Below are 8,917 nucleotides of genomic sequence, written 5' to 3'. Positions count from 1 at the left end.
CCCTCTCTCGCTGTGTCTCTCTCTGTCAAATAAATAAAATCTTAAAAAAAAAAAGAGAGCAAGGGGTGCCTGGGTGGCTCAGTCGGTTAAGCGCCTGCCTTCGGCTCAAGTCATGATCCCAGGGTCCTGGGATCGAGCCCTGCATCAGGCTCCCTTCTCTGTGGGGAGTCTGCTTCTCCCTCTCCCTCTGCCTTCTTCTCCCCCTGCTTGTGCTCTAATAAATAAATAAAATCTTTTTAAAAAAATCTTAAAAAAAAAAAAGTGAGAGCAAGCGGAGTTTAGCCTGTAAGACCCTAGTTTTAGGGAATCACTGTTTACTTCTAAAATGTGAGAGTATTTTTTTTCTATTTAAAATTCCCTAAGCTGTTACCTTTATTTTTATATTTTTTAAAATATAAATTATATATTTTAAAAGATTTATTTTTTAAAGATTTTATTTATTTATTTGAGTGAGAGAGAAATAACGAGGGGGGAGAGGGGCAGAGGGAGAGGGGAAAAGCAGGGTCCCGGATGAGCAGGGGGCCTGACCTGGAGCTTGATCCCAGGGCTCTGAGATCATGACCTGAGCCGAAGACAGAAGCTTAACCAACTGAGCCACCCAGGTGCCCCTAAAGATTTATTTATTTGAGGCAGAGAGAGACAGAGAGAGAGACAAAGAGAGAGCACCTGTGCATGCAGTGAGGAGGGGCAGAAGGGGAGGGGGAGGGAATCTCAAGCGCACTCCCTGCTGAGCACAGTGCCCCAAGCAGGGCTCCATCCCACAATCCTCAGATCATGACCTGAGGCTAAATCAAGAGTCCAATGCGTAACTAACTAAGCCAGGTGCCCTGGTTGCCTTGATTTTTAGAGAAATCTGTTAGCCATATGTAACACAAGGCACATAAACTAGTGATTAATAGCAGACTTTAGGATCAGACAGCTTTGGGATTCTCTATTAGCTGTTAGCCTTGGACAAGTCACTTAAAATCACTCTGAGCCTCAGCTTTCTTGTAAGGTTCTTGTGAAGTTTAAATGAACTAATAATAGGGGTGCCTGGCTAACTCTGTCAGAAGAGCATGCAACTCTTGATTTTGGGGTTGTGAGTTGGAGCCCCATGTCGGGTGTAGAGAGCACTTAAATTAATAAAACTTTTTTTTAAAAAGTTTAAATGAAGTAATAATATATGAAGTATTTAACCCTATATCTAGTATACAATAAGCATTCAATAAATGATTATTACTTTTGTAATAATTTTACATTACTAATATAACATCACATATATTACTTAATATTACATTATTATAAATTTATTTTTTTTAAAGATGTATTTGACAGAGAGAGAGACAGCAAGAGAGGGAACACAAGCAGGGGGAGCAGGAGATGGAGAAGCAGGCTCCCCTTTGAGCAGGGAGCTGCAGGGCTCCATCCCAGGACGTGGAGATCATGACATGAGCCGAAGGCAGACACTTAACGACTGAGCCACCCACGTGCCTCATAAATTTACTTTTTTAAATTATGTGATCCTGAGTCCTTCGTCAGGAACACAATACTCCATTTTTTTCCAGCAAACAAATAAAATATGCTTTATAATGATCTACATTCAGATGCATTTTTCACTAAAGCAAAAGGTGAGGACTGGCTATATTACCCTAAGTATTCCTATTGTTTTGATTTTTTTTTTTTAATGACAACAGTCAGCTTTGTAGATAGCAGATAGGAGGGGCAGAGGAAGAGGGAGAGAGAAGACAGTTAGCACTATCTACTTACTAGCTGTATGACCTTGGTAAAGTTATATAACTTTTTATTAGCCTCCATTTCTCCACCTGTAAAAATGTGAAAATAACAGTACCAACTTTATAGGATTATTAGAATTAACTGAGTTAATAAATCGTCTGGCACATAAACTATATAGTAAGTGTTATTATTTGAGTTAGATATTTAACATTTGTTCATTTCAGTCCTCAGAAAACCTGAAGAGGTAGTATTCCTATATTTACAGCTGTAGATAATAAGGTTCAGAGAAGCTAAAAAACCTACCCAAGGTCACCACTGATTAAGTGGCAATGCCCAGGACTCAACATAGGCTTGCCTGACTACAAGAAACTCTTACCACAAGGCTAAAGATGACATCAACTATATCTCTGTATGGTATATACAAAGGAATTTTAAGGACTCACATAGGGGTATTAATAATAATCTCCCCAGGCAGGAAACGTTTTTGAATTTTTTAAAGTTCAAGGGTTAAGAGAATACACATAAAATCACGCATCTTCTTAAAATGATAATCTTCCCATAAGTAAAATTTTTCCTGAAATGATTACTCTTTTTAACTTATGTCCAATTAACTTAACTCAAATGTTCATTATTAAAGTAATAAGCAATCCTCGGCACTAAAATAACTGAAGATGCAGCACAGTGACTTATCCTGTACACAGAAAGTACTATGCAAATGCTGGCATTCACCTCTACTTGATCTCTGAGATTTATATAAGACTCTCAGACTAATTTTATAAGAAGCAAACCTAGAGAGCCAAACACACTTCTGCTGACTTTATTCCATAAATTCCCAAGTATTGATTTAGAACTTGAGCTTTGAAAAGCTTTCCCGTTCAAATGAAAACACTGACCAATATTAAAGGGGAAGAGTAAAAGACACCTCAAGGAAAAAGACCAAAAGACATTACTCCACTGCATAGGTTTATTCTTAAGTTTGCTGCATTACTTCATTCACCCCATGCTCTTCAGGCCTTGTGAGTGCCTGGCCTGGTAACTGATCCAGAAGAGAAGCTGGCTTCACACTGTAAAGCCTCAGAGCTCAGCAACCTAATACTAACAAGAAACATACGGCAGTTTGATGTAGCTTATTTCCAAACTCTATTACAAGAATGAACCCAAACTTAGAACTCTAACCTAACTCTAAAATTCCCCAAATGCAAATAAGATTAATCTTCAATGTTATAAAATTACAAATTATAATCTAATCTACTTAAGCAGATTGTGAATTTTTTTTCCAAACCAGAAATTCTGAAATTCAAAATAACCATTAATTAAGCATTAATAAAACATTACACTCTGTGCTATACAGGAAGAAATATAACAAATACACTATGTAAATGTCATTATCTAGTTTGGAAGACAAAATAATTTTCTTTAGCATTTGGTGTTCTGTTGAGAAAAGAAAAAATGTTCAAATTTTAAGTTAAGGAAACCAAATCATGTTTTAGCATTTCAAAATAATATTCTAACATGCTGGATTGTATTAGGGTATTATTCCTTGCCAAGTATTCTATTGCCCATCAAGACGGGAGGGGAGGGGAAGAATGGACAGTATCTGCCTAACAATAATGGATCCAATAGTAGTGTCATCTCCACATATAAGCAGCAGCACTATTATTCATATGAGCACAGTATATCATAAATATCAACCTCTAGTTCTAGAAGAAAAACAGGCACTCGTGGTGGTTCAAAAATTACCTTTCAAAAAAAAAAAAAAACTAAACTAATATGAAAAATAATCTGCAAGGGGTGCCTGGATGGCTCAGTCAGCTAAATGTCCAACTCTTGATCTCAGCTCAGGTCTTGATTCTGAGTTTGAGTTTTTTTAACTTGGACTCCACGATGGGCGTGGAACTTACTTTAAAGATAATAATAATCTGCAAAACGTTTAGTAAAGAAGACTGCCTAGATAACTGATGCTAACAGTTCTTAGAACCTTTGCCAGGGGTTGTCCATGAACCCCCTTTGAACAGCTGTTGAAAGTTACAGGTCTTTTCCCCACAAAGTACAGATATACAGAGTTCAGACTCTTGTAAGACTATGGACACGCCCATAGATCTAGATTAAGAACCAGGAAGATGAAATAGAAATTTTCCCAAGGCACCTTTGACTCTTTCATAATTTTACCCCTGACTCACAAGACCCAACTAAATCATTCATAACCAGACAATGAACTCTCATGTAAAGCCAGCCCTTAAAAAAAAAAAAGTTTGATAGTATTTACTTAACCAGTATTCACCTGAAAATACACTGACAGCATTTTATTTTATTTTTTTTAAGGATTTTATTTATTTATTTGACAGAGAGAGAGAGCATAAGCAGACAGAGCCCGACACGGGGATCAATCCCAGGACCCTGGGATCATGACCTGAGCCAAAGGCAGATGCTTAACCGACTGAGCCACCCAGGCGCCCCAACTGACAGCGTTTTAAAATACAGCATGTAACTAAGTGATATCAATAAACATTATAGTGTATTAATTTATAAAATGATTTTACATCATAATAACAATACTCTTATCTCCCTTTTATAGCTAACAAAATGGAGGTTCAGAAAATAACTTGCCCTGGTCACACAGCCAACAAATGGAGAGCTGGGATTCTAATTAAGTTGTCTAGTTCCAGAACTGAGCTTACTTAGTACATTATTATATCCTGATGCTGCCACAAAAACCCCTCAGAGACAACAGATTTAAAAAAAAAAGAAAGCTTAATGGGTCACATTCTATTGTAGATACATCTTGACATCAGTAAAGAAAAATTAGTGTATTTAAAATGTTTGATTTCCTCTTGCTTCATTGGTTAACATAAAACATGGTTTTCAGAGGGTGCCTGGGTGGCTCAGTTGTTGAGTGTCTGCCTTCGGCTCAGGTCATGATCCCAGGGTCCTGGGATCGAGTCCCGCATCGGGCTCCCTGCTCCTTGGGAGCCTGCTTCTCCCTCTGCCTCTCTCTCTCTGTGTCTCTCATGAATAAATAAATAAAATCTTAAAAAAAAAAAAAAAAAACATGGTTTTCAGAAAAATAAATGGTCAAGCTAATGAGTTTTAGGACTGAAAAATAAGGATATTTTGTTATTCTATGAAGCATTCATTCTCATTCATCTCTTTAATTCTTAACATGCAATGTTAAGAATATTTTAGAATAATTAAAATCCTTAAAAAAAATAAAATAAAATGCTATCAGTGTATTTTCAGGTGAATACTGGTTAAGTAAATACTATCAAACTTTTTTTTTTTTTTTTAAGGGCTGGCTTTACATGAGAGTTCATTGTCTGGTTATGAATGATTTAGTTGGGTCTTGTGAGTCGGGTAAAATTACTAAGAATATTTTAGAATAATTAGAATTATTAAGAATAAAATTATTAAGAAAAAAAACTGAAAGTTTAAACATCCAATTCCTTTTAAAACACAAAAACTATTTGAAGTTAACTTTTAGGATGTTCAAAATATTCCTTGTAGTCTTTTTTTAAGTAACAGTACTTCCATTCTCTACAAATCAAAATTTCTTGATTTTTTTTTTAAGTGTCATTTGTCTAAACCCATATGATATACAACACCCTACTGTAAACTATAAACTTTAGGTGATAATGATCTGTCAATGTAGATTCATCGATTTTAACAAATGTACCATTTCCATGTGGGAATTTTGATGGTGGGGGAGGCTGTGCCTCTGTGGAGCCAGGCAGGGGGCATATGGAGGCAGAGGTACGGTACCTGGGAAATCTGTACCTTTCACTCAATTCTGCTATGAACCTAAAACTGCCATAAATATAAACTCTATTTTGCAAAAGGGCTGGGGCGGATGTGTCAAAATTTACCTCATTTTCTTTTTTTTTTTTTAAGATTTTATTTATTTGTGAGAGAGAGAATGAGAGACAGAGAGCATGAGAGGGAGGAGGGTCAGAGGGAGAAGCAGACCCCCCGCTGAGCAGGGAGCCCGATGTGGGACTCGATCCCGGGACTCCAGGATCATGACCTGAGCCGAAGGCAGTCGCTTAACCAACTGAGCCACCCAGGCGCCCTTACCTCATTTTCTTAACAAATGAGGAAATTATTGTCTTCTAAAAATTACCCTGTGAATTAAGCTTCCTGCCAGAATACAGAACGTGCATTACAGCATATATTATCATTTAAAAAACCATTAACAGTAATCTTATTAAATGCTAAAAGAGGGCGCCTGAGTGGCTCAGTTGGTTAAGCGACTGCCTTCGGCTCAGGTCATGGTCCCGGAGTCCTGGGATCGAGTCCCGCATCGGGCTCCCGGCTCAGCGGGGAGCCTGCTTCTCCCTCTGACCCTCTCCCCTCTCATGCTGTTTCTCTCTCTCAAATAAATAAATAAATAAATAAAATCTTTAAAAAAATAATAAAAATAAAAATAAAAAATAAATACTAAAAGAGTTAGTTTTAAATGTTAATATGAAGCTAAGTGCACGTGTGAGTATAGTTATCTTAAGATTCCTTTTTATATTTATGTTCATACTATTTGGTATTTTAGGGGACTAAAAGTCTGAAGTGGGTCACCAGTTGACTGACAAACTAAAGGGAGTGCCAGTGGGAGGAGGAAAAGCAGCAACCAATGAAAAATGCCACCGCCAAGCAGAAGTCCTCTGTTCTCCCAAGTCGACCCCTCTGCCAGGGTCAGGATTCAAGAGAGATGGAGAAAGGGTTTCCTCATAGAGTCAGAATGAAGAACAGCAAGAGTCAAACAACTATTGACTTATATAAAAGAAAAACAATGCAAAAAAGAAGAAGAAGAAGAAAAGAAAAAGTGCAACTAGTAGATAAAATACTTGTGTCAACCCAGGTTTTTCAAGAAGCTTTCCCCAAAGTATCTTCCAAATGTGGTAACCACCCACAGGGATAACATTAGCATAAAGGGCCAAAAATAGTCATGTTATTAAAACAGATTAAAAGGAATACTGAGAAAGGTTCAATTTTCTACGAAAGTAGAACACTGCCCAGTGGGAATATACGTAGAATGCTTTTCACACCCAGGCGCGCAAACGCCACGACTGTGCAAATCCAGTAAAGGACAAGCCTCGGGCTAGAAAACTCCCAACTCTGTAGACAAATCGCCCAGCCTGAAGAAGCCACCAAGTTAACTAAGCCCAGAACTGAGTGGAAAGAAGAAACAGCTGGCTCTGGGGCAATAAAACGAACTCCGCCGAGCGGCTGCGCCTTCTGAAAGGGGCTGCAGTTGCTGGTGTCACACCAGGAGGCACTCTTCCACAGCGTCTCCACCACCGCGCGAGCCGCAAACCCCCAGTACCAGCAAATTCCGACTAGCAGCGAGCTCCGCGGAGAGGCAAGTCCCGACAGGCAGCGAGCCCCTCCCGCGGGTCAGTCCCGGACCGGCGACAAGCCCCCTGGCAGGCCAGTCCCGGGCGGGCTGCGAGTCCCCATGCCGCAGGGCCGGGAGACAGCCCACCTGCCGCGCGCGCCCACGGGCCGGCCGCCCTCCCCGGGCCCCCGAACCCGGCCGGCCGCACCGCTCCTGCTCATTCCTTACACCCCACCAAACACCTGCCTGTCCCTCTCTTCCCGGAAAGACCGACCGAGAGGAGAGAGCCAAGGGGGCCACCGACGCGGCTGACAGAGCCAGAGGCTGGGGACCTCCTCCGGAAAATGCGACCCTGTTCCTCCCGCCAACGGCAGCGACAGAAAACGTGCAGCGGCTTAATGGGCCCCAAACCCTCTCAGCCGCGGAGTTTTAGTTACTGCTCGTAAGGCTGGAGTTTCCTCGAGCCGGAGGCGCAAGCCCGGGCGGCGTTACGATTTCGGGTTGGGGTAAGGGAAGGCTCGGCGTGAACCCACAGCACTGCACAAAGGGAGGAGAGGAGTGAGGGGGGAATGAACGCAGTTACCTCGGTCCTCGGCTTGTCTCTCCGCTCGGTTCCTGCCGGCCTCGCCAAGGCTGCAGCTGCCCTGCCAGGCTCCCGCAACCCAGCGTTCTTCCGCAGCACCCAGCGGCGCCGCACTAGACCCGCGTGAGCACCCGACGAACGCGCGCCCTCCTGCGCGGCCCCGCAGAGCCCCGGCTGGCGCCCGGCGTCCTCTCGGTTCAGCCCCGAGAGCGGCGGCCTCTGGAGCTGCGAGCGGAGCGCGCGCCGGAGCCTGCGCACTGCGCTCTGGGAGGTGTGGTTTATGGTTACCTCCTCCGGGTGCCCGTCCCCCCACGTCCTCGGGGGAGGTGAGAGAGTTCAGGGACTCGCGGTGCTGTGCTGCCGGGGGGAGGTAGGGGACGTCCTCAAAACAGTTTTGGGTAGGTTATTAATATCTCTGAAGTTATTCTTCACTTCGGTGGCCGTACAGAATTTAGTTTCTTTTTATATCCATCAACTCCCCTCCCGCGCGCGTTGAGTGTCCCTTGGGTTTCTATCTCTTTTTTAAAAATGGTGGGGTAGGGGGGAAGACTTCCGTTTTTATTCCTATGTCACTTTCTCCACATGTTCCCCAGAGGATATACACAGCAGCTTGTGTTTATAAATACAGACCCACAGTTTATAAACTTAAGGAAGCAGTTAATTGACCTAAGCAGACACTGGCAAAAACCATTGCAAATAAAAATGATGTTGAAATAAACCAATTTTTCAATAAAGTCAGTGGAATGTAGAGGTGGGAGATTAAGAGAGAGCAAAGAAAAATTTTTAAAAGGATATTCTCCTAACACTGTGTCTTTTATTAGAACAATCTCAAGGTTTTACAACCCCAGGAATCTATGTCAGAATAAATTCAACCCTAGGTACATTTATGAATGTTAACGCATAGGTTTGTATTGATTTTGCTCGAAAAAGAGCTTTTTAAAAAGTAGTACCATCTTATGTAAAAACCCCAAAATGACTACTTGAATTTGAAGTTTCATTTCTAAAAAACATCATCTTTTTTACATAAAAGAAATTGAAATAATCCTTAATATTTCGAATATTCCTCTTCAGAGCATTGTATTTTGCAAATTTGATGTCAATGCCCTTAGAAAAATAGAACAAGACCAGTTTTAAAGTATACACACCCACACAATTATAAAATTCGTCTGGAAGCATGATGCAATACAATATATATTTAATAAAAGCATGTTCTAATAGAATTTTTTATATAATATGAACTTTTTTTTTTTTTAAAGATTTATTTATTTGCGAGAGAGAACAGAGAGAGAGAGAGGGAG

At 40.9% G+C, this 8,917-nt stretch overlaps 1 long non-coding RNA gene across 1 annotated transcript in view; it reads right to left on the bottom strand.

The window, feature by feature from the left end:
- LOC145720169 (uncharacterized) overlaps positions 1-7,884 on the bottom strand; it is a 33,420-nt gene extending 25,536 nt beyond the window's left edge. The window contains exon 1 of the long non-coding RNA XR_014142956.1: positions 7,620-7,884. This is a non-coding gene — a long non-coding RNA (uncharacterized LOC145720169). The remainder of the gene's footprint in view (positions 1-7,619) is intronic.
- Positions 7,885-8,917: the final 1,033 nt, after the last annotated feature.

This window comes from Leptonychotes weddellii, chromosome 2 (assembly GCF_054177405.1).
Source record: "Leptonychotes weddellii isolate Sample4059 chromosome 2, ASM5417740v2, whole genome shotgun sequence".
Taxonomy (NCBI): Eukaryota; Metazoa; Chordata; class Mammalia; order Carnivora; family Phocidae; genus Leptonychotes; species Leptonychotes weddellii.
The sequence above is the reverse complement of the archived record's forward strand: the minus strand, read 5'-3'. Positions and strand labels throughout refer to the sequence as shown.